The sequence below is a fragment of the Microtus ochrogaster genome, chromosome 5 (assembly GCF_000317375.1).
Source record: "Microtus ochrogaster isolate Prairie Vole_2 chromosome 5, MicOch1.0, whole genome shotgun sequence".
NCBI lineage: Eukaryota > Metazoa > Chordata > Mammalia > Rodentia > Cricetidae > Microtus > Microtus ochrogaster.
The window spans coordinates 46,325,185-46,351,800 of record NC_022012.1 but is presented as its reverse complement, the minus strand read 5'-3'; the positions used below and the strand labels follow the sequence as shown (position 1 = coordinate 46,351,800).

Here is a 26,616-nt window from a genome sequence, read left to right as displayed (position 1 = left end):
TCTCTCTCTCTCTCTCTCTCTCTCTCTCTCACACACACACACACACACACACACACACACACACATTCATAGTCTGCAGACCAAAATTTCTCCAACACTTTCAACCTTACTTCCCCTGGCTCAGGTATTATAAACAGGCCTTGATTCTAACAGCTTCCTTCTGTGGTGGTGTGCACCTGTTACACAGCACTGGAATCCCAAGCAGGGCAGTGTTCTGGGCCAAAGTGAAATACATAGTTAAGTTTTAGGCCAGCCTGGGTTACATTATGCACAAAAATAAAATAAGTTTCAAAACTGGCTTGCTTTTACTGCTCAGAATCCTAAAATCTCCGCTTCCACAATCAACAGCCATATAGGGTTCTTCAACTATAAAATGGCCCAAAACTTAAACCCCTACACTAGTGCCAAATTTGCTTTCCAACAAGCTTGGGTCAATTATGCATTTCCAGAAACATAGTTATTGTGCTTGCTCATGATTATTTTTGTTAGATGTAAAACTATGACTATCTTCAAATTCTTAAATACTATGAGGTTTTGCCTATTCCCCCCCCCCCCAGATTAATTCTGGCAGTTCACTTTGGTTACTGAACTTAAAAGAAAAAAATCACTTCTCAGTTTTAATTGTTCATCTTTCACTTTTGTTAATTTCTATTAGTTCCCAATGTTTTCTTGTACTTTCTCTTACTCTGGACCATTTTGTGCACTCTAGAACACAAAGTAATTTCCAGACTTTATTCCACTAACTCATGCCTTAAGGTCATAAACTAAATATATCCAAGTTTAAGGGCAACTCTAAAGTAATTTCACTAACAGACCACTCTCGATATAAAAATTTCTTTTATCACTTGGATATTAAACTTCATCTATAACATTTAGAGGCATTCATAAATGTTTAAAACATGATCTATAAAGTTCGCTTCTTTCACAGTTCACAGAACAATTCACTGCTCTTATATATATGCAAGAAAGTCTACCAAAACTTTCCTTTTGGAGCAAAATAGTTTTTAAGATAATAATAACACCACTTTTTCATGTGTATTGTGATGTACATGCATGAGTATATATGCTCACATATATGTGAGTACTTGTTAACCAGTGGCTTATGTCAGGTGCCTCTGTTTTACATACTGAAGCAGGGTCTGTTACTTGGACTCAGAACTCACCCATTCAGCTAGTATAGTTGGCACAGCTTATCCTGAGGTCCCAGCGCCCCTGCTGTGGGGTGACAAGTGAATCAACACACCTGCTGAGAGTTTCCATAGACCTAGGGAGTCAAATTCTGGCCCTCACATTTGTGCAGCAAGTAACTTTACCCACAGCCATACCTCAGCTCTGCATTAGCAATGTAAAGAAAATGTACTGTTCATATCACTCAAATTCTGCTCCCAAGCCACAACTATGCATCATGATACACACACCCCATTTGTACTACGGTAATAATAAATCTACACTGCAATTACTGGAGGTTTTAAATTTTAAGGTTATTTTGGTTATTTTTTAATCAAATCTGTTCTGGATTTCTTTTCTTTTTTCTTTTTTCCTGGTTTTTGAAGACAGAGTTTCTCTTTGTATTGCTTGCTGTCCTGAAACTCGCTTTGTAGACCAGGCTGGCCTTGAACTCAGAGAACCTGCCTCTGCCTCCCAAATGCTGGGATTATAAAGACATGCAACATCACACCCAACTTTTCTGCTCTGGGTTTCTTTACCTATTTCTTATAGTTAAGTCACTTATAGAAAAACCACATGAGCATTCTAAGCACATCTGAATTAAAGGAGTTTCAAGCCAAATACAACTTTCATGTTCAAAATGAAGGCAGCATCTCGCAATGGAAGGTACAAGGACACAATGTTTCTTTCCCCTTTTCTGAAGATTATCCTGAGAGGGGAAAAATATTTCTCATACACTTGAAGCTATACCATTTTTATAGGCTGTAAGGTCATAGGGATTTTCATTTGCTGTGGGTGGTTTTGGTTTTTAGATTTTTCAGACACGTTCTAACTCTTTGTCCACAATGGCCTGGAACTTACTATACTGCCCAGGCTGTTCTCAAAATTCTCAATCACCCTCCTGCCCTCAACATGCCTGGATGGCTTTGATTTTTGTATGTACTTCTCTCATCCATTATTAAGACCTAAACGTTCAGTTTCAAACCATGATTTCTAATCACTATTTAAAAATGATTTGTTAGTTTTTCCATTTTTAATTTTCAAATGCAAGAGTTTTATGTCTATAGGCAAAATGCTAATTTTATGTTGTTTCTGTATTTGTTTCAATATTTAAACACTTTAGTGCAGGGTCAGGCAATGACTTGTTCCAGATATAACAAAAATACTATATGATATGTGTTGGGTAATATGTTAGATCAAGTTAAGCCAAGTTTTTAATTTTTAAATCTTTCATTCTCTTCATTTTAGTCTACGTAACCAATTCAACAAATACATTAAGCTTTCCCAAATGACTTCTGGTAAAATGTCAGCTTTTTACTTCCATGAATTTTTAGGTTGGTATCAGATAAGCAGTTCTGGAATGGTTAAACCTCCAGTGAAGGGGTCTCTCCCCATATAGGAACATACAGAGTCATGTGTGGACCGTGCCTGCTCAGCATTGGGAAGTGACTACTTGTCTTAGTTCTGGCATTTGTAGTCAGCTTGTCACTCTAACTCATTCCTTTGTGTCCATCTGACTGTCCTTTCCACTGCACCAACTCTTAGCTCTCTTCAGTGTCAGGGTCCCTGCCACTGCTCTGCTAAGCTTCCTCATCTAAAGATTCAGCTTTCCTTGGATTCTAGGAATCTATTAGTCACTACCTCTTCTTTCATCCACATTTCACCAAGTACTTCTTTTTGGACACTTGAAATTTTCCGAACTAATCTTTGATTACATTTTCAAATTTCCCATCCCTTTAACTGAGTGATATTCCTCTAGCCAGTGTGTCTTTATGTGTGTGCATTCTGAGGCAAGGTCTCACACACACAGTAAGTAGCTCTGGCTGGCCTAGGACTCAAACTTGAGGCAGTCCTCCCATCTCAGCCTCCAGAGTGCTAAAATTATAGGTGTGAACCAAGAGGCCCAGCTTCTCTAGTTTTGTTTTTTAAAGATTATTTATGTCAAGGCTGGAGAGATGAATCAAAGGTCAAGAGCACTGGCTGTTCTTCCAGAAGTCCTGAGTTCAATTCCCAGCAACCACATGGTGGATCACAACCACCTATAATTAGATATGGTGCCCTCTGCTGGCCTGCAGGCATACCTGTAGGCAGAACACTGTATATATATTTTTTTTAAAAACCCACTTATTTATGTGTATATGTGTTTGTGTGGATATATGCTACATGAGTGTAGGTGCCCAGAGAGACCAGAAGAGGGCATCAGAGCCGTGGCATTGGAGTTATGGGCAGCTGTTAGCTATCTGATGCATGTTCTGGGAACCAACCTCCAGTCCTCTTGAGAGAGCAAGAAATGCTCTTAACCACTAACCTCTCCAGCCCTATTCTTAGTTATTGTTAATCTATTTTTACCCGCCCATGGCTTAAAATGTCAATGTTTATTTTTATTTCTAGAGATAACTGCTGTGGGACAATGGTTTGTAGCTTGTTTTATTTTAATAAAACGCTGATTGGCCAGTAGCCAGGCAAGAAGTATAGGCGGGGAGACGAGAACAGGAGAATTCTGGGAAGAAAGCTCATTTCTGAAGTTGCTACCCAGCTACAGAAGAAGATGTGTCTCGCTGAAAAGGGTACCGAGCCACATGGCTAATTCAGACAGGAATAATGGGCTAATATAAGTTATAAGAATTAGCTAACAAGAAGCCTGAGCTAACAGGCCAATCAGTTTATAACTAATATAGAACTCTGTGTGATTTCTTTGGGACTTAACGACTGCACAAACCAGGCAGGACAAGGACACAGTGGGACAGAAAGTTCAGACAACAAATAACTTTAAGGATTTTTTTAATTTTTACTTTTTTAATTTTTAATTTTATGTGTGTATGCAGGTGCCTGCTAGGTGAAAAGAGGGTGTCAAATGTCCCAGGGCAGGAGTTAGAGGGCCATAAAGTGGTCCAATTTGAGGGCTAGGAACTTAGCTTGGGTTCTCTGGAAGAGAAGAAAATGCTCTAACCACTATGCCATCCATTACATCCCTGGAAAGCCTTTTTTGACTGAAAAAAAAAAGCGTTTAAGACTTTGATGGTATAACTTAAAAACCTTTTTATTCTTGTATTTATCTCTCTTTAAAATTGTATTTTCAGCTCATAGAGGCTTGTGTTTCAGTTAATTTAGAGAGCTCACATCCCTAATGAATCTTGCCAGCCCTGCACTGCATTGCATATCACGGTGGAAGTGTCCTTCAGGTACACCCCACCATATCACTGTGGAGGGGTCCTTCAGGTACACCCCACCATATCACTGGAGGAGTCCTTCAGGTACACCCCACCAAATCACCGTGGAGGGGTCCTTCAGGTACACCCCACCAAATCACCGTGGAGGTGTCCTTCAGGTACACCCCACCATATCACTGTGGAGGTGTCCTTCAGGTTTACTCCCACCAGAATACTTAGAATATTTCTTTGTGGCGACCAATTTTCAGTGCTTTCTTGAATTAGTGTTTTGTACTATAACATACCAGTCCCCATCACAGTACTCTCTGGAGCTGGGTAGAGAGATTCAAATGAGTTTCTTCATCACCTATCATACTATTTTCTGAACTATATGCCTGGTGTGTCCCTCCAGTGTAATCTCACCAGCAAGGAGATTAAAAAAAAAAAAAGAGCAAGCAAAAAATCTTAATTATCCAACAGATTCTACAAACTTAAGTTACAGCACTCACATTTCAGAAAAGATTTTTCTTAAACACAGGACCAGCTAGGCAGCTAACAGAAAGTTAAATAATTTGGTCAAGTTTTCAATTAAACTTATTTCAAGTTATATTCCACCAAAAGTGTTTCAAGTAAAATAATCTGCATAAAGTTTAGCCTTAATAAGAGATCTCTGAGCTGGGTGGTGGTGGCACACGCCTTTAATCCCAGCACCCATGAGGCAGAGGCAGGTGAATCTCTGTAAGTTTGAGGCCAGCCTGGTCTACAGAGATAGTTCCAGGACAGACTCCAAAAGCTACAGAAAAACCCTGTCTCGAAAAACCAAACAAATTATAAATAAAAATTTTAAAAAAAGAGAGAGAGCTCCATGGAAACCAAAGGATATGGCCTAGGTCAACCAAGCACAAATCATCACATTTCTTTAAATTATAAATGACAAAAAAAGAGGTCAAAATGGTTATTCTCCAAAATATGAAAGTCTCTACAAATCAGGATGAATCTGTAAGCTTCTAAAATGAAAATACAGATTTTGTTTTCAAAAGGAAAGGTTAAAAAAAAAGATTAATTCAATTTTGGAGAAATAAGTATACAAGCACTATGATAAAAAAATGAATGCGCTTTATTTTATATCCCTAAATAGGTAGAAGTAAAATAAAAATCAAAGTTCATAAGAAAATATGCAATAGCTATAATAAAGTTGCTATGCAAAATACATTCTAGTAATCAAGTAAGCGAAAGACTTCACAAACTAAAGCCACAAAGCAAACTAATTCTCAGATACTACTCTGTGGTCAATACACAGTAGCCAGCTAAGACTTCTACATGTCAGTGCTGAGGAACCTACATGGTAAGAAGCAGACAAGTATCATAGCAGCATCATAAACTGGTTCTGTATTTCTAGAAATTGTGATGTCAACATATATATATATAAATAAGATGCACAACTTTCTAGAAAGAGAAATTCTGCTTCTAGAATAAAGCTGAAAGCAATAACTAAAAAGAACTCTTTTCTAAGGTATTCTCCGCCACGTTCTTTACTACAGTCGATGACTAAAATCACAAGCAGTGTGAAACTACGTGACAGCATGATGGACACACTCCAGGGTGTTGTAGGAAGTCTGTTTCTATACATTTGGACAAACTGAGTCAACGTTCAGCAAAGGTTAAGCAGAGGTAAAACATGTTAACCAAACACTCATTCCAACTATGCAAAAACACAAATCTGCTACAAAAATCTATTCCATCATTTAGTATTAATGGAGGTTTTACTTTTAAGTTTCTAATTTTTAAAATTAGAGGCAAAACTTTCAAAAGCACATTTCTATTTCTATATCAGCTTATTGCCTTACACAATGTGGTAGGTGTAGGAATTCTATCTAAAAATTTCTAGGACGAACCTTTGGATAAATGGAATAAATCGAAGTTTTGGTCCATTTAATGATCAAGGAACAGTGTTCCTATCAAGATGCTACTTATGAATGGTGCCTATCTAGTTCCTTTTTGGGTCTTATTTTAAATAAAACTAGTATCCCGCTAATAGCAACAGAAAATAAAAGATCACATAAAAAGCCAAGTAACATACACATGTATCTGAGATTCCATTTCTAGCTTGAAGCCAACTTTGTTTTCAGCACCTTTTCTTGCCTAAATATCTATGCAGCTGCCAAACATACTTTGTGTACCAAACACTGGTCAACTTCCCTCTTCTCTCGTGTTACTATTCAGAAAATAATGACTCTTACTTCTCTCCTTTCTTGATTTTAAAATTTCACTTGCAGGTTTATTAATGTAATTATTTTTCCCCAATCCAGTTTCTCCCACTTCTCTGTTACTTAAAGAGGCCTATGTCTTTTCCCCACCAACATCCTCCGAAAAACACAATGGGAGCAACTACCTAGTCAACAGTTTGTCTTCAGTCTTAAGAGATGCTGGCAGCAGCTGTCTCCCATCTCCAGCAAACTACCACAAGAGTAAACACAATGCTACACAATAAAGACAAAGCACTGATACACAGCATCCTCTGTCCTGCAGCTCTGAGAGGCTGTCCTGCCTTTGTCACAGTGGATCTCTGCACCAGCAGCGGCACAACAGACCAACAAACAGGGCGGGTGCTGCAACAGGTGTTGCCAAGTGCAGTCTACTAGTGGTTTACACTGAAGCTTCAATAATTAACATCAAACTAATTTTACTTCGCAAGTTATTCTTTTCTCAAGGCCTAATTACAATTGTTTTCAGTCTTTTGGGATTCAAACTATGGGAAAGCACAAGTTGTCTCTGCATAAAATTGTCTCGAAAAACCACAAAAAAAATTAAAAAAAAAAAACTCTTGTCCAATTTACTAAGAAACAAGAAGCAATATTACAAAGACAAATCTAAAATGCAGTAATAAGGTGATTGGCAGGCAAATAAACACAGTTATAGCACTGACAAAAAAAACAACTGAATAGTTTTTTTTCCTGTTTGGGACTCTCTGTCCTCTGAACCACATCCCAGAAGCTCATAAAATATTGCATAAAATACAAAAAATTATAAGAAACCTACCATTCTTGAATGTAATTATCAAAATTTAAGATCCACAAATCTATGTCAAAGTAACACATGTGCTTCTCTTCTAACCCTTTAATAACAGTAGTGCTGGACTGAATCGCCAGAGTTCTAAGTAGAGCCCATCATAAAGACTATACTGAAAAAACCTGAACATATATGAAGATCCCTGATAAGTCTCCTGGAAATAAGTTTCTTTGATACTGCCACATTCATAATAGAGTATGTGAATAAGAGTATAACTTTATCCACTCAAGTTCACATATCCTTTTAAGGTTTAAAACCTTAAAAATAGCAAGAAGTATTTATTATAAGTTAGCAGAGTTTAATGGTATAATGCTTTCCTTCTTTTCCCCATGTGGTTCCCAGGTGAAGAGCAGAAGACTGCCTTAGCATCTGCAGAAGGCCCGCTTTAGAGAAACTCAGACATGGTCTAATCCTCACAAAGCTTACCTTTTCCTTCCCCACCATACTTGAGCACCCGCACCTGTAAACCTCCAAAAGAAAGGAAGACCCAGGCAAGTAAGCGACTTGCCCAAAGGCATGGAGGTCACATGGAGGTGAGGTGGGAGCCCTTCTAACCCTGGTTCTGGGCACTAACCTCCTCTGTTTTCCTTTCTCACAGTTCTAGGCAAGTCCGTCCCAGACGCTGAATGGGGCTTTTAAGAAAAGGCTGACAAAGCTTTCTCCTCTGCCATAATCAACTTGAAAATCAACCTCTGATCATATCAAAACTGAAAATTAGCCAGAATCATCACCTCAGCAGCTGAATTTCCTACACAAGTGACAGGAAATTCTAAGTCTGACACTTGCTCATATAGATGTAGTCTATGTTTTAAAGATGTTTTCAAGAAAATATTCATGATTTTGAGAAAATTCAAATTTCTAAACCTTAAATGTAAAAACTACAAAAATAATGCTTTACCTTGAATTTCATGACATCTAACGAAGTTCAATCCATCCCCCGTACACTCTGACACTTCAACTTGGCATTGTCATACGCGTTGGGATACACGTAGCTATTCTCAGAGGCAAATAAGCCCACAGAACACAGGCACAACAGACTTGGAAAGACTATTCACAATTAACTGTGGCTAAGAGGCTGCATATCCTCATATGAAGAGAGATTCTTTTTAAAGACAAATACATCTACCATGGTTGTCGTATTCAAAGACTACTAATTTACAGAAATGACGGGGAAGATTTGAAATTTCTAACGAAGAGAAAGCAGGAGATAGTCAGAACTGATATCAGAAGATTCTTAAAACTTTACACACTACCACTAATTCCAGCTGACATCCACCACCATCCCACTTACACACTTTCAAAACATTCAATATGGCACATGTGGTGGTGTCAATTCCTCAGGATCCTGTCCATCTTCCAGGCCTAAATGCCAACAAGTATTTACCAGATTGTAACAATTGCCTGGATGTATGACTGACATCTTAAAACAAAGTTCAGCAAACTCTGTAAAGGGTCAGGTAAATAAACATGTTAGGTTTCATAAGCCATACAGTCTATGTTGCAATTGTTCTTTGTAATTAAGTAAATGTGCTACAGTGTGTTCAAATAAAACCTTACTTGCAAAAACTATCAGAAGGCTGGTTTTAGTTGTGTGTAATAATTCAATAAAGCACTTTAACAGCAATCAATGGTTTTTCTTTTTTAATTTCAGTTTTGAAAAATACATTAAATTACATATTCATATTAAATTAAGTATATTAATGTATGACAGGTCACTTTGGATCTGTTTTCATTTGGGTACAAGAAAGAATTCAATACATTTGGTATATGACTAAGGAAAATAATGGGAACAGAATTAAAGCAATTTGAATACAGTGCCAATGCTGTGAGATAAGGAACATGCCCCAATCTGGCCAAGGAGCAGAAGACAGAGGGAGAAACTTCTGTAAAAGAACCCTCATTTCCTTAAATACTTTGCATCTAGACAAGGTACTCAACTCATCCCTGCAGCTAACCAAAATAAAAACCAATCTTAGTCTAAGCCAGGGTATTAAATCTTAGAACTTAGTCTAAACTAAGTAATTTTCTATTACTCACCGTGCATCTTAAATGTAAAGGCTCAAAACTTTACAAATTCACTTGCAGCAAGTCTTAATTTCAACTTTTTACAAATTAAAGGAAACATTAAAGGTCCTGAAAGCTATTAAGAATTAACTAAAGTTTAAAAATACTCTATATCAATTACTGATAGTGAGGCAACTTTATAAATTTACTATCTTAGACAAAATAACGTAGTACTCCTTTCTTTATACTATATCTAAAAGCATGCCCAACCCCACCCAGTCAACAGGGACTGACTCCTATTAGCTATGCTACCAGTAAACTGTATCTGCAGTCCTTTTATTCTTTTTTTATTTTGAGATGGGGGTGAGGTCTCACTAAGTTTTCCAGGATGGCCTTGAAACTTGAAATCCCCTGCCTCATCCCAGGGCACTCAGGATCAGAAATCTGTAGCACGAGGCCCAGATTGAACATTCTTTTAATATAGTAGAGCTTTTTTTTCTTGTTTTTCTTTTAAGCTACAGGTACGCAAATTCTCTCTGCAAAAAAAGGCAAACAGTAACTGTTTTAGGTTTTTTTAGCCATATGGTTTGACATCATGGCTTAAAAGTAGCCATAGACAATATGTAAGCAATTGGCATGGACAAGTTCCAATAAAATTTTATTTACAAAAACATGAGCAGGCTGGATTTGCCCTATATATTTTAACTGGTAGACTAATACACAAAAATTACTAAACAATCTTTCCAAATAAATTAACCTTACTACTTTATTATTTCCGACATACATAAATCATAAAGAAATGCAGTAAACATAGATGTATAAAGTATAGTGACCTTGTTTATATACATAAAACATATTACATGTAATTTAGAATTATCACACCATGATGGCATATACCTTTAATCTCAACATTCTGGAAGCAGAGGCAGGTATCTGTGAGTTCCAGGCCAGCCTGGTCTACATAGGAAGTTACAGGACAGCCAGGGCTACAGAGACCCTGTCTCAATACAAACAAAACAACAAAGAAAAATTCTAGTTATTGGGGCAGGAGAGAAAGCTTAGTGGTTGAGAGCACTGGCTGCTCTTCCAGAGGACCAGGGTTTGACCCCCAGCACCCAAATGACAGCTCATGGCTGTCTGTAGCTCCAGTTCCAGGGTATCTGGTACCCTCATGTGGACATGCACATGAAATAAAAATCATTTTAAAAATTCTAGTTATTTTAAATTGATGAATCTGCGAGGCCTGCTATACATTAACTGTTATTCAATGTTGAGGAAGCTCTATATAACCCCCACCTTTTCTGAGAAGCTGGTACTAGAGCCCACTATTAAAGATGGAAAAGGAATTAATCACATAGACAACTTTTCCTCTCTAAACAATTTCCAGGTAAAGATATAGCTATTCCAAATCACACACCTATTTCAAAAGGCAATATTTTGTGCTTATGTGTGCAGTGTATGTATATGTACATGTTTGTATGTGTGCATCAACTTTTACCATGAATTTATGCTCTACTTAAAGGTAAACCTTACCTCTAATCATTAACCAAGAAAATTGGCACATGTGCTTACGCAAACGCTTCTGAGAATAAGGATAGCAAATCCCACTCATTCCAATCTATGAAAATTTGAAAAATACAATTACTTCATGTCTAACATAAGTAATAAACGCTGTGTCAAGGTTTGTTATAGCACCTTGCCCTAACAGGCTTGAGACCCACAGATCAGGAGCAAGGCATGCTCATCCTTGCAGAAAAGGATAACCACTTTCTATACACAAGACAATTACCTATGAAAAATGGGGCAGAGGATAGGATTGCCGGGTTCTGGGGTGAGAAGACAAGTTTTTTACTCTGTGGCTTAATGTCTTTCTGGGTGTTACAACTTTACCATATAATGCATTACCTTTATAGTTGTTTTTTAAAAAATGGTTTAAGATATAAATCCAATATAAATACCAAGAAGCACACAGAAACTGAATGAATGGGCCAGATGGGATAGCTGTAACACACCTAGAGAGGGAGCAGCTCCAGGTCAGACTGCATACCTCTATCTCCAGAGCCATGGCTACTGAAGTCAGGGCTTTCCCGAACACCCTCTAGTGACACCTATGGTCAAGAAACTTAAAATAGCCTTGTAGAGAGCAACTCAATCCACGTTCATATTCAGGATGTCGACAGGGTCAATTAGTGCCCACCAGTTCCTCATCTGCAGGGGACCCAAGACATCCAAGAGGGATTTCCTTACTTCCCAGATTGCAGCAGTAAGAGGCACAAGCCATGCAAGAAAGATTTTCATCTCCCAGACTGCACCAATAACAGGAAACTATTACCTATGCCCTACAGATATGTTCCATCTGCACTGCTCAGGCTTCACGACCACAATGGGACAGTATTTCAAGGCTTTGGTCTTTGGGAGAAAAGTTAAAGTATTACCACCCCATTCTGAAATGGGTCAAGTTAAAATGCATTAAATTTAAAATGAATGAAAATCCAGGACTCTCATCATCACTCAACATTTCAGAATCTACTACATCAGACCGTACATAACTTTTATACTAAAAGATTGAGAAATGAAAACAAAATCAATCTGTAAATCTTCCAACTACTCGCCAGAGATTTAAAAACTGGCTAATAATCCAATTCTGCTCTTGGGAATGGTGAAAAGCAATAAACAAAACCCAGCTCTTGCTCCTGTCACTACTGACAACTGAGGGAGAGCCAAGCCTGTTGTTTCAAACCCTCACACAGACAAGCAGCAGGCATTTCCACCTGAGCAATCAGTTTCCACAAAATTCAGATTCAATCTGTTGTTCTCACAGTAAAATCTACTAATTCTAGTCTCCAAACATGTCTGAGCTCCTCCTACATTCTCTCTTGTCTGAAGCTCCGGGAACAATATGTAGGACCCGCAGAGGCAAGGGCTTAACATTTCTTAAGTGTCACAAGCAAACTCCTTCTCGTGTAAACAAAGCTAAAGACTCCTAGTGACTATTCGTTCCAAAGATTAACTGCTTATTAAATTCCAAAACACAGTTTCCAAAGGGGCTTTAAAAAAAAAGTCAGTGTAATTCTTTTCACAGCATACTGACAACTTGAAACGTCGTCTGCACTTTGTCATATCTGAAGAAATGATTATTCTGAAAGATAAACTGCACACCGGTGCAAGCACAGAAATTCTAAAGAGTAAAAAAAATGCAAACATAATCCTAAAAATTAGCCTCTCTTTCCAGATCTAGTGCTGCTGTATTGGCACGCGGATTAAGCCATTATTTATGCAGCACAATGAACAGGGTAATTGTTTATTCTGTGCTCCGTCATGGTCCTGTAAGTATTCTACAAAAAAAAAAAAAAAAAAAAAAAAAAAAAAAAAAAAAACAAAAAGATGCTCGGTCAACAACAGACTGCAGTGTCCAAGTACTCTTTCATCACATAAGCCCTCATTATCATCGTGGGCTTTTACATTTACATCATGCAAATCTTGGTGCCACCACACAGCCGACGGGGCATCGCACTCGTACCTCTTCTACAAAATCTTAACTGTATTTTAATACATTTTTTATGAAGTTGACCTCTTGAAACACATTCCCAACGAATGACCACTCTTTTAGGGTGAGGGGGGAAAAATAAACACCCAGAATCCTGGCAACACTTAAACATCTGTGTAGGAACAGCCGTGCTATTTTCACTGAAATAACGCACGGCCCCCTTTCAAACTTAGCTCGGAGACGGAGTTCGGGAGCACGGAAAGGTAGGGATGCGAACTTTCCTGGTGGGGTCTGCTGACACTGCACAGGGCGACTCCGCGACCCGGGCCAGGTCGAGGGGCCGGGAGGGCGGCAGCAGCAGGTAAGGGCGGCCGGGAGTCGGGGCCTGGCCTCCCTCGCGGGCTCGCGCGGCGGGAGCGGCGGGGGCCCCAAGCCCGGCAACGCGACAGCCCTCCCGCTGCTAAAGCGTCCACACGCTCTAGTAATCCAACACCCCGACTTTCAAACGGGAGGCCGGGGGAGAACTTCCAACCGCGCCTTCCCTCCCTGGGGGGCGAACGAGCACCCCCGACCTGCGTTCGCCACGGCCCTCGGGGGCGCGCCGGGCCGAGCCTGGGGCCCAGTCTCACGGCGGCGGGAACCCGCACCGCCCGACGCCCGGGGCGGCCAGGCCGACGGCGGACGGAGCGAAGCGGCAGGAGACGCCGGGGAAGCGGCCTGGCTCAGCCGTTAACGACCGCGGCGCCTCTCGGGCGGCCAGGCGCGAGCGAGCCCGTCTCGGAGACGCGCCAGGCCAGGGCCGCGGCGCCACACAGCCCGGCAACTTCTGGCCGCCACCTCAGCGCCTCGGCGGGGGAGAGCGGGCCACCGGGCCGGGGGCAGGGAGCGCGCCGAGCAGGGCTTACCCCGAAAATGAGCGGCTCCTTCCCTGCCCGCCGCCGACTGGCTGTGGCGCGGCTCGGCGGGGGCGTCGCGGCTGGCAGTGAGCGAACGGAGAGGCGGCGGTGCGAGTCCTGAGCCGCCTGAGAGGAGACGCGCCGCCGCCGCCGCAGACAGCTCGGCAATATGGCCGCCCGGCGCCTCCTCGGGGGGGAAGGCGGGGCCGCCCCGCGCCCCCTCCTCCCGCGGCCCGCCAGTGGCGGGCGAGGCCGGGGCCCGAGCGCCAACGCCGCGGCCGCAGCGACGGCGTGTCTCCCGGCCCTCCCGGGGGGGTGCTCCGCGCCACTGGTCGAGACGAACGGGCCTCGGCCGGGGGACGCGCTGTGGGGCCTTGGCGAAGGCTTCCCGAGGGACGAGGACGGCGCTGGCCGGCGGGAGCCCGAGTCCGAAGCCCGCAGTGAAGGAAGCGGAGCCGCCCGCCCGCCGCCTACCCCCGCCCCGCCAGTGGAAACTTGAAACTCCCGCTGGTGCCAGGGAACTCACGGAGGGCGTTTCCAGCGCCCCCGAGGTGGAGCTGTTCCCAGGAGGAAGGGGGGGACCCGAGGAGCCGCTCCAGGGTGTAGTTGGGTGCTGAGCATCAGGATCCCAGGCTAGGAGGGGGATCTAGGCCCAGCAGTTACAACAAAAGAACATTAATTTTGTGCAGCTTTTAACCAAATAGAAAAGCTGGGTGCTTTCAATTTTGCAGTGTTTTAAGTTTTCTCAAAAAGCCAGAGGGCATGACCCTATAATGTGATCGGGTCTTTTTGTTGTTTATAGCAGGGATACTCCTTGGCAGATAGGCGTAGGTTAAGAAAAAGTTAGAAGTAGGGCCCAAAGACCAGCCAAACCTAAATTATGCTAGACTTGGAGAAAGTTCGCCCTCTGACCATAGACCCATTGTAGTCCCCTCGCTAGCCTAGAGAGAGCGGCTGGTTGCTTCTGGTGGGGTTCTCTCCGTGCTGCTAGCCCTGGGTGTTTTCTGCTGGGACTCAGAGTAACACTTGGTACGACTACAAACAACAACGACATACCTTACCACTCTGCCGCATTCCATTGAAGATGCTTTACTTAATGTAACTTTCGTAGACGAACTTTCAAAAAAAGCAAAAACTCTAGTTTACTTTTATAGAACAAAGAATTCATCTTACCGGCTTTTGCTGAGAAAGTAGCTTTTCCGGGAACCCAGCACACACCTTCACCAAGCTTCCTCTTCAGTGAGTTACCACCACCGCCCTTAGAGACCTCCCTAAACAATTAAAAAGCCTCCAGAGAGTCCAGGTTAATCTCAGAAGCCTTTAGATTGCAAATTCCTCAAGGATGGGGAGCAGGTGCGTGCTTTGTAACCAGACAGGTTCCTGAGGTTCTTGGAGACCACCTGAGGAATACTTGCTGGCCCTCCTTCCACGGGGCGACAAAGGAACAGTAAAAATGGTGTGCAAGTCCCTACGTAGAGCACAATCAAACTAAAGTCTCTGGAACACTTTGCAGCTGAAAGTGGAGCGGTCAGCCTTGGTCACGTGTTCAGAACGGTGTGAAGCGCTTTCTCATGACTGCCTTGTCTAATGATTACGACATCCTGGGCTCAGGGTGAAAGCTCTTATTGACTTTAAAATAAGCTAATGAGTAAAGGGGAGCCTCTGAAGAGGTGTTTGTCAATGCAGCCTTCCTGGGAAATGGCAGAGCCAAGACTTAAACCCGAGCGCAGGAGCCTTGAGCCTATCCTTTGCTCTGCAGTAACAAATCCAGGCCGTTGTAGCATTTCAGCTGGCTACCATAGCTGTAAATATTTAAGTAAAAGATTATTCAAGCTGGGAAGATAAAAAGGGTACTCCCAAACGCTGAGTGGGAATGTAAACTGAGACAAATTCTAGCAAACAATTTGGTGTGGTGATTCAACCTTTAAGAGGGCTCATAACTCTTAGAACACATAATCCCACATTTGGGGTTCTTTCTGAAGGGAATAATCTGAAATAGAGCAAAAACTCCATCAAACATTATCACATATTAAACAGAAACATGCCGTTTTAGTTTGTTCTTCACATCAAATATTAGCACTTTTAAATGAAATATTGAATATTTAAATATCCCAAAACTTCAATTTCGTGATGTTGGCATGTGTATTCGCCTGGTGCTGAGCCTTTGCTGAGCAGGTGCTCACCCCTGAAAGGTTCCGTATGAGGGAAAGAGCCACACAGATTTCCTAAAACTCTCCTGTTGTTCTGGAAAGATGCTTGGTGTTAGTTAATAGTTACCAAGATATACTTTTAAATAGCAAATAAGGTATTTTAAAATCATAGTTAGAAAAGTGACTAACACCTTTAATCCCAGCATGCAGGAGGTAGAAGCAGGCAAATCTCTGTGAGTTAGAGGCCAGCATGGTCTACAAAGTGAGTTCCAGGACAGCCAGAGCTACGTAGTGATACCTTATCGCAAAAGAAAAAAAAAAGAAAGAAAGAAAAAAAAATATTACCAAAATCTCTACACTACACTCTTATTGGACTTCACCACCTTCACCACAGTATGTTGGCTTATTCTAATTTTCTAATTTTTGAAATTTCACTGCTAGTTGTAACAGCATTGATCTTACTAGCACACATAAAAGTACTTCCTGAAATGAAGAAAATTAATTTTTTTTTACAAAAATCATTTATAGATAATTTTTTTTTTAAAGAAGCTAGGCTACAGGCCCTTGCTAGTTTATAAGGCTGGCCCTCTGTTTGGGTAAGAAAGAAAGCAAACAGTGCTGTGTGTTATGACAGCAATAAAGGTCCACACACAGCAGCCAGGGAGACAGAAGAGAGCAATCAAGTCTGCCCCGAGAAGAGCACACTGCAGGAGCAGGAGCAGGAGCAGGAGCTGAGAGGAGAGTGGAGACATTTCCTCAGAGAAGCCAGGAAAGGCAGCGGCTCTGGGTGCTGAGAATCAATGTGTTGTTGAAACCCAGGGTGCTCAGAATGGTAAGTGGGGCAGTGAAGAGTTTTTCCCTGCTTAAGACTTAGGCATTGAAGAAAGGAGTGCCAGGTGGATTGACCAACCAACATCTGATTGGATTTAAGGCCCACGCCCTGAGATGGAACCCATCCCCAACTCTGCTTGGGTGGCAAGAACCAGACACCAAAAAGCTAGGGACCTGGGGGGAAAAACAATACTACTGTTCTGCTAAAGGAACAAAAATAAAATGACTCCTAACACTTCGTGCTGCACTCATAGATCAGTGATTGCTCAGCCATCAGCAGAGAGGGCTCCTCCTGCTGTAGACAGGAACAAATTCAGAGAGCCACACAGCAAGACATGTGCAGACAGTGAGTCCTAAATGGGGTGAGCCCTTCCCTCAGGGCTCAGGAAACCCTGTGGAAGAGACGATTGTAAGAGACGGAGGACATGGAGGACACCAAGGAAACAAGGCCTTCTAGACATAGCAAGATGGACGCACAGAGACTGTGGCAGTGTGCCCAGGACCTGGACAGGTATGCACAGTACTGAGAGGAGAAATAGTCACAAACCCCCATCTTCAACTGTCTCCAACTGATAACCACCCACAAATGAAAAACTAGTTCTCTCCAACAGATCTCACTGAGAACGCAAAGCACCCTTAAGGGCAGGCCCCATGCCTGGAAGTAGATGGCCAACACAAACAAGGTCAACGGCATCCTTGAAGTTCTTAGTCTCATGCTTTCTTGTTGTTGTTGTTGTTTAACCTTACAGATCCCCTTTGTATATATTATGGCTTTCAGTTTTGTGTTTTTATGGGATTCCTGTGTATAAGAGTGCATGTGTATTTCTGTAATTATATGTGTTTCTTGTAGTTTTTTCCAGGGCTCTTTTCTTCATTTCACTTTGTTCTATTCCAGTTTGTTTTGTTTTGTTTTAATATTATTCTTTAGATGCCTGTCTGTTTTTTAATGAGACACAGGAAAGGTGTGGATTCATGTGGGAGGTGCTGTGCAACTCCTTCAGCCAATAGCCTTTAAGATACTGGCCCACTTTGGGCATGGTCTCATGTACTATAAATGCCAACAGGAAGGGATTTAGAGAGGATCTCAGAGAAGTTATGGTGAGAAAACAGTAATCAGAATATATTGTATAAAAAAATTATTTTCAATAAAATTAAAATAGAGGGGAAAAGAGGAATAATATGATTCAGTTTATATTTTAGTAAGACACCTGACAACAATGCAGATTGCATAGTTCTGTTACGGTGGGCAATGAATTTACAAGGAACACCTTAGATAATTTGGCTACAAAGCCCTCCATGGGAAGGCAGATGGGCTAAGCTTGGGAGGTGGTGGGGATGCAGAAGGGAGTCAGGATTTGTTAAGAGAGTTGGGGACAGACTGAAGAGAAGGGCGAATGCGGTGGTGCTTTCAGGATTTCTGCTGTGTTTCCAGAGGGCAAACAGAAACATAGAGAAATGCTTTTGCCACTCCTCAGGGAGGGGCCAGACTGGCTAGTCTTTGTCAGCTTGACACAAACTAGGAAGAGGGACCCTCAACTGAGAAAACAGCTCTGTCATTTTGGCCTGTAGATACATTTTGGGACATTTTCTTGACTACTGACTGGTTGATGTGGAAGGCCCATCCCACTCTATGTGGTACCATTCTGGTCCTGGGTAGAATGGAGCAGGACCCATATGGCTTGTTCTTTGTTTCTATCATAATCTAAGGGAAAACACTCCTAGGATCCAGGGCCCTTGATGTCTTGTCACCAGTTCAGAAGGGTGTCTTTAAATTCCTTGCAACTGGGACCCACTGAAATGCTGTTTTACTTAATATCCATTGTCAACCTGTTGTGGTGAACACATAGGACATTAGTGAGGTATACCTCTGAGTATATCACAAGGACCTTTCCAGAAAGGCTTTACTAAGAGGAGAAGATCTTCCCTGAATGTGGGTGGCAATATCCCATGTGCTAGAATCCTGAACTGGAAAGAAAGGGAGATGACTGAGTAGTGGTGGTGCACACCTTTAATCCTAGCACTTGGGAGGTAGAGGTAGGAAGATCTCTGTTAGTTGGAGGTTAGCCTGGTCTACAGAATGAGTTCCAGGGCTGTCAGGGCTACTCAAAGAAACCCTGTCTCAAAAAAACTTGGTAGACCCTGGACCCAGCAATACCACTCTTGGGAATATACCCAAGAGAGGCCTTATCATACAACAAAAGTATATGCTCTACTATGTTCATAGCAGCATTGTTTGTAATAGCCAGAACCTGGAAACAACCTAGATGCCCTTCAATGGAAGAATGGATGAAGAAAGTATGGAATATATACATATTAGAGTACTACTCAGCAGTAAAAAACAAAGACTTCTTGAATTTTGCATGCAAATGGATGGAAATAGAAAACACTATCCTGAGTGAGGTAAGCCAGACCCAAAAAGAGGAACATGGGATGTACTCACTCATATTTGGTTTCTAGCCATAAACAAAGGACATTGAGCCTATAATTAGTGATCCTAGAGAAGCTAAATAAGGAGAACCCAAAGAAAAACATATAGGCATCCTCCTGAATATTAATCTTCATCAGGCGATGAAAGGAGACAGAGACCCACATTGGAGCATCGGACAGAAATCTCAAGGTCCAAATCAGGAGCAGAAGGAGAGAGAGCACGAGCAAGGAACTCAGGACCGCGAGGGGTGCACCCACACACTGAGACAATGGGGATGTTCTATCAGGAACTCACCAAGGCCAGCTGGCCTGGATCTGAAAAAGCATGGGATAAAACCGGACTTGCTGAACATAGCAGACAATGAGGACTACTGAGAACTCAAGAACAACGGTAATGGGTTTTTGATCCTACTGCACGTGCTGGCTTTGTGGGAGCCTAGGCAGTTTGGATGCTCAACTTACTAGACCTGGATGGAGGTGGGTGGTCCTTGGACTTCCCACAGGGCAGGGAACCCTGATTGCTCTTTGGGCTGACGAGGGAGGGGGACTTGTTTGGGGAAGGGGAGGGAAATGGGAGGCGGTGGCGGGGGAAGAGACAGAAATCTTTAATAAATAAATAAATTTAAAAAAATAAAAATAAAAAAACTTGGTAGATAGATAGGTAGATAGATAATAGACAGATCTGTTATGAAACCCCTATGATCCCTCTGACAAAGTCATACATAACCCACAGGTTGAGAACCACTGAGATGTGAGGGGTGTGGTCTCATGCTCTTGTCATAGTGCCTTCCCTGTAATAACAGACTACATCTTCACATTATGAGCCAGAATACACCCTTCCTTCCTCCCTAGTAGCTTCTTGCAGGTTGAGAACTGGGACACAGGCAGGTGGCACTCAACTTTGATTCCAGATGGCAACAAGACAGGTAAAGCTGTCTACATTGTAACTCTGAAAAGGATCCTAGCAAAGCTTTTGTTTCCACCAGAAGCCCCGCTGGCGTCAGTGTCATGTCCTAAAGGAATCCTTGATGTGCTAAAGTTTGTCTCTGACACTCCTAACTCACTAACCAGATCTGGGAAGTCGATGGTGACAGACCCCAAAAATGATCACCAGCCTCTCCCAGCACCGTATCAACCTGCCTACCATTGCTCTGTGTGACACAGACTCCCTCCTGTGCTATATGGCCATCGTCATCACTCTGTGCAGCACAAGGAGGCTCACTCACTCTGTAGGTGGGATGTGGCTGCCCGGCTCTTGAAGCTCTATGCACGTGCAGCACCATCTCCAAGACCGCGTATGGTCCCGCCTGATCTCTCCTTCTATGGAGGCAAACAGCAGGAACTTCAGCAAGGATGGACTGTGCTGACTCCTGATTCGCTGGTGCCTCGCTGTGCTGACTAGTCTATAGGCACACGTGCACATCCCCATTGAAACTGGATCTCTAAAAATCAGTTTACAGCCCCCACTGCTGAAGCCACTGGATGGTAGGACCCAGCACCGAGAAGGCTCACGTTGCTCTTGTGCTGACACTTCAGTGGAAAGAAGGGTGTCGGAAAATAAACAGTTCCTGATAGGTAAACACTGAGCAATCAAAACAATCAGGCAGGTTGGGAATATGCTGGGTTTTAATAGCTATGGAGAATCTAGGAATAATGTATATTCAATAACTGGACATAGATGAGCTATACAAAACTGTGACAAATGAGAATAAAGCAGTGGGACAGCCAGGCATGACATCACAGACCTGTAATCTCAGCACTCAAGAAGGACCAGGCGTTCAGGGCCAGCTGGGACTACATGGGAGTCTATTTTAAAAGACTAAATAACAATGACAAACAAAAATGAAAAAATGCTTGCTAAATAAATACACATAGATATACTAAAGCAGGTCTTTACTCCACTTATTTGGAAAATATAGTTTTGTCCAAGCCAAGCCAAGAATTTTAACAACAATATTAGATAGCCAGTAGGAGCATTTTTATATGGAAAAACTTTAAAATGGTTTTTCATTAAAAATTATCCATTTTTTTAAAAAACTGTAACTGCAGAAATGTTGCTAGTTTTAAAGTCTGCAATAGAACCCAGCTAAGAGAATTTGCATTGTGAGCAATAGCTCTCACTACTCACATCGTCAGGCATGTTTAAGCACACATACTCAATGTATGCAACATAATAGCCCTCAGTAAACTCAGACAAAGTAAAGAAAACTATCTTATCGCTGATGCTGTGTGCTGAGTAATCCACACAAAGTTAATTGCTGATATGCGCTATAAAATTTCAGTACAGTCAATAGAAGTCCGAGGGTTAATGTGCCCAAGGAAGAGTCAGGAAACCAGAGGTCTATTCCTGCCTTCATTTTCTCCCTATCTTAGGATCAAATTACTTAAGTACATAATTCATGTGTTCACAGATATGAGCATATTAGATCAACAAAGACAAGGTAAAAGTTATGACTTAATCCTCTCCATGTATATAGTAAAGGCAATTTAGTTTGTGATAAATGGCAATAAAATTTCAGAAGTAAGTAATAAGTGGAGTGGAAAGAGTCTAAGCCTGGCTTTATTCCCAGTTCTTACCAACAAGTTACAAAGTGCCCTTGACAGAGTGTACGGACAGTTCTGTAACCTACTGGGAATGTTAAAGAAAGAAAGCACTGGGCCTTTCCCACATATTGTTTAAAAACAGTGCAGAAGCTTCAGGTCTGAAAAAGGTGTCAAAGAGCACCAATCTCGTCTCCAGTAGTGTTGGCCAATGGTCATCTCAGCAGCTGTGAGAACTGAGTGTTGCTGTGCCTCAAACGGAGTGAGAACTCTGAGTGGGATTGTGTGTACCCACGTGTGTACTTAGATTTCCCGTTCACTGAGTGGGATTGGGTGCGCCCACGTGTGTACTTAGATTTCCCGTTCACTGAGTGAGACAGCTGGACTGGAATAGCAGCAAGCTCTCTTCGAGGTTTAGAATTCTCCAGCTCTCACTCAGACCCATATAAAATGGTTGGTTTTCATATAAACAGTGTAATTTACAGAATGCATTCCATACTTTTCTAAAACATGTAAACATGTGTATGCACAGAGCCTCCCTCCATAAAAAATCTTGTAATTGGAGCCCGGAATAGTGACTGGTTTGTAACTCAATCAGCTTTGTGCGTTATTACACTTTCCTTCCCTTATGGGAGGAGGGAGAAGAACGAGAGATTTAAGTGACGGAATAATCCCCCTGGTTGTTGGCGCGGAGTATTCTCAACAGCTACCGTTTTGGTTTCCTTCCATTTGTTTGATTCTTTACAACAGCACTGTTTGCTACTGAGCAAGGGTGCTCAGCACTTGATGAAGTGCCAGGTACAGAAGATCAGAGCTTTAATGTGATGTTTTAAAATATGGGGTGGAGAGAAGGAAGGTTCCGTGTAGGAGCACATGCTGCTCTTCCAGAGGACCTGAGTTTGGTGTCCAGCATCCATGCTAGATATCTAACCACCTACTACTCCAGCTCCAGGGATCCAACACTCTCTGCTGACCTCTGCATTAGTAGGCACGTGCATATACACACATGGCCACACACGGACATAAAAATATAAAATCTATCCACATATTATTCGATGCTTTCATCTTTAGCGAATGGCGAATGGAGCCTCCCCCCAAGGGGGCTGTGTTTGGTGACTTATGGTGACAAATGGACTAGAATCGACAGTGTGTGCCGTGATCTGACAGAGCCCTGTGGCCTCAGTCATGTGGTAAAATGTGACTGCCAACATAACAGTATTAAGAAATGGAGCTTTATGCTGGCTGGTGGTGGCACATGCCTTTAATTCCAGCACTTGGAAGGCAGAGGCAGGCAGAGGCAGGCAGATCTCTGTGAGCTCAAGGTCAGCCTGGTCTGCAGAGGTAGTTCCAGGACAGCCAGGGCTACACAAAAACAAAAAAAGAAAACAAAAAAAAAACCTAAAAAAGAAATGGAACTTTAAGAAATGATTGGGCCATAAGTGAGCTGCTCCCTTGAACTGAATTGATATCCTTAGAAGAGAGCTTCTACCGTGTTTGTTTTTCCCTTCTACCTTCTGCCATGGGAGGGCACAGGGCCCCATCTTTGAAGCAGAAAGAGCCAGTTCTTCCCATACACCAAATCTGCTGTTGCCCTGATGTAGGAGTCTGTCCCCAGCCTCCAAAATGGTGAAACATTAGTTATAAATTGCCTACTAATTTTAATCAGCTTTCTGCCAGTGTGACGAAGTGCCTGAGGCAGTTAACTCACACAGAGAGACTTTCTGTTGACACACAGCTTTTGAGGCTCCAGTAAAAAATAAAGTGGCCTCAGTGGGGACCCAGGGCCTTGCATATGCAGCCATAGAAACAGGCTGTTCAGAAGAATGTCAATCGGTGTCAGCCAAGATGTCAGATGACTGCAGCCCCTGCTCCCAGCCTGAGCGCCACCCCAAGAAAAACCTGAACCAGAATTGCCCAGCTGTCCTGCTCCGGAATTCCTGACCTATAGAAACTGTGAGGTCTTCAGTCATTGTTTGGGGTATATTTTTATATGACAACAGATTACTAACACATTTACCTATAGGGAATTCTCACTCATGTTAGGCCACTCCTTAGTTGTGAAAAATGACTGAATTATATAAAGTACTCCAGAAGCAGTTGAGACTTCAATGAAAAATCATCCTCATCTTGCAGAAAAGGAAACTAAGACCCCTGGAGGGGGACTTACCCTTCCTCTCTTACTCACTGCAGGCCTCAAGATTTGTCCTTAACACCCCATCTACTCCCGGACACCACACAACCCATTCCTCAGTCCTGATGGTCTGTGCTCCTGTCTCTGTCTTTCTGTCTACATAGCTCCCATCCGGGCCTATTCCGACTCCATTAATCACGGCCTGTTTTTACATGTCCGCTCGTGTGCCCTTCAGTTCTCATTACTGCATCCACAGTTAATTTGTTAAAACACATTTATGATGACCTCACATCTCTGCTCCCTCCAGACCCATTTGTAGACGTTGGCGCCTTTGATTTGTGTTTGCTCTCCTAGCTCAAGTCACCCTGGCCTTCTGTAATTATTAGATTACATCTACTTCCACTTTCAGGCGGCCAGGATCTTCCACCTCTCTCTGCACCATTCACCTTACTGAATTTGTCCTCCAGATATGAATCATAACTCAGGCTGTGCTAAGTGCCCTTGTATGAACCCATGCACCTCTCCTTTATAATACTAAACATCAGCTGCACTGTTCATAAAAAGCTAACTGGCTACTAGACTGTGAGCGTGTAGTCACATGACACACAGTAAAGGCTACTGCAGCTTGTAGCGTGTGTTCATTTGGGTTGAGAACATGTGGCTTAGGCCAGACTGCTGACTAGCAAGGGTTGTGTTTGTTTTTGCTGTGCTAGTCTTTAAGAGTCGGAGTTGATGTAAAGACCAAAACCTCGACTCTTAGACTTTCATTCCAAATCCATAGCTACCATATAAAATCCTACATGATGCTGTTTGTTTTGTCTTACATGATCCTCATTTTATTCATACAGAAAGCTGATTTCTTGTTTGAATAGATACCAACCTATGTTTTTTTTTTCTTTTTCTCAGAATGATATCCAGGTATGGTGGCTTGAATAATGACTCCCAGAAGCTCATATGTTTGAATGCTTAGTCATCAGGGAGTGACACTATTTGAGAAGGACTAGGAGGTGTGGCCTTGTTGAGTGACACGTGTCAGTAGGGTGGACGTTGAGGTTTCAAAGGCCCATGCTAGGCCTGCCACTGTCCCCCAGCCTGCAGATCAGGATGTAACTCTCAACTTCTCCAGTGCCTACCTACATGCTGCCATGCTACCCACCATGATGGCCATGGGGAAAGCTCTGGAACTGTAAACCAGTCTCCAATTAAACAGTTTAGTAGAAGTTGTTTGGTCATAATGCCTCTCCATAGCAGTAGAACAGCCATGGACACCCGGTAAGCAGTCTAGAGCTGGACCTACCTGCTCCATTATCAAAGCTATCTGTTTCACCTCCTTCGCACTCTTCTGCCCTCAACCCGGGCCTTCCATCTCAAGGCTAAAGATAGATGCTCTAGCTCCTGCCATTCTTAAAGCCAGCAAATGAGAGATATAGATAGTAGATAGATAGATAGATAGATAGATAGATAGATAGATAGATAGATAGATAGATAGAGACTGAAACTCATTCTTTTCAGGATATTTCTGAGATTATTTCCCTCTATCTACTATGTGTATATTTATTCATATATCATATTATTGTAAATATATTCTTTATTGGTTTTAACTTTATAATGTAAATATATTATGTATTCATTTTTTTAAAAAAGATTTATATATTTATTTATTATGTATACAGCATTCTGCCTCGATGTATGCCCGCACGCCAGAGGAGGGCGCCAGATCTCAGTACAGATGTTTGTGAGCCACCATGTGGTTGCTGGGAATTGAACTCAGGACCTCTGGAAGAGCAGCCAGTGCTCTTAACCTCTGAGCCATCTCTCCAGCCCCCTATTATGTATTCATTTTAACTTAGTTCTAGGACCAAATGTAACTACAAATCAGATTAGTATTGTATAACTATTTCTTCTTGTTTGTTTGATTGTAGGTTTTTTGTTATCATTTGATCAATTGATAGATTGATTTGTTGTTGTTGTTGTTTTAGGTAGGGTCTTGCTCACTGGCATAGGCTGGCTCAAACTTTCAATCTTCTTGCTCCAATATCTGAATTCCTGGGATTATAGACATGTATTACCTTGTCTTATCTGAGAATGTGAGTCTTCACTCTGGATGGTCATGTACTTAGTTAGCTATTTGTTGTATATGGGGGCAGGGGATTTGCATATGCATGTGGAGGCCAGAGAAAAATCTTAGGTATCATACTTCAGAAGCCATCTACTTTAAAAAAAAAACAAAAACAAAAAACAGGATCTCTCACTGTCCTGAAACTCACCAGTTAGACTAGCTAGGCTGGCTGGCCCACAAGCCCCAGAGATCCTCCTGTCTTCAACTCCCAAGCCCTGGAATTACAAGCATGCACCACCACCCCGGGGCTCTTCACGTGGGCTCTAGGAATAGAACTCAGGTACTCATGCACTGTACCAACTGAGACATCCTCCCAACTGAAAAAGGCCATCTCTTATAGATGGTAGGGAAATAGCTATGATAAATATATTAATCTGCAGAGTCTGAAGTTTGCATACTGGTATTTACTTAGCAGGAAGTTAAAAGCCAGGGAAACAGGAATGAGTGAGATAGGGGGTATTGAAACAGGGAAGGAAAGAGCCAATGCTCAGTTCTTTACTGAGCTGGCTATCGTTTGAGGCACGCACAATTGGCAGCTTGACTTTAAAGGGCAGTTCTAAGTACTGTGCATGGTCATATCTTAGAAGAGTTTGTCCACATGAAGAACACGGAGAAAGTCTTCTGCTTCTTCCATCTGCTATCAGT

At 42.2% G+C, this 26,616-nt stretch overlaps 1 protein-coding gene across 1 annotated transcript in view; it reads right to left on the bottom strand.

The window, feature by feature from the left end:
- Positions 1–14,239, bottom strand: part of Rdx (radixin) — a 63,477-nt gene extending 49,238 nt beyond the window's left edge. The window contains exon 1 of the mRNA XM_026779096.1: positions 13,782–14,239. The gene's annotated coding sequence lies outside the window, so the exon portion shown is untranslated. The remainder of the gene's footprint in view (positions 1–13,781) is intronic.
- Positions 14,240–26,616: the final 12,377 nt, after the last annotated feature.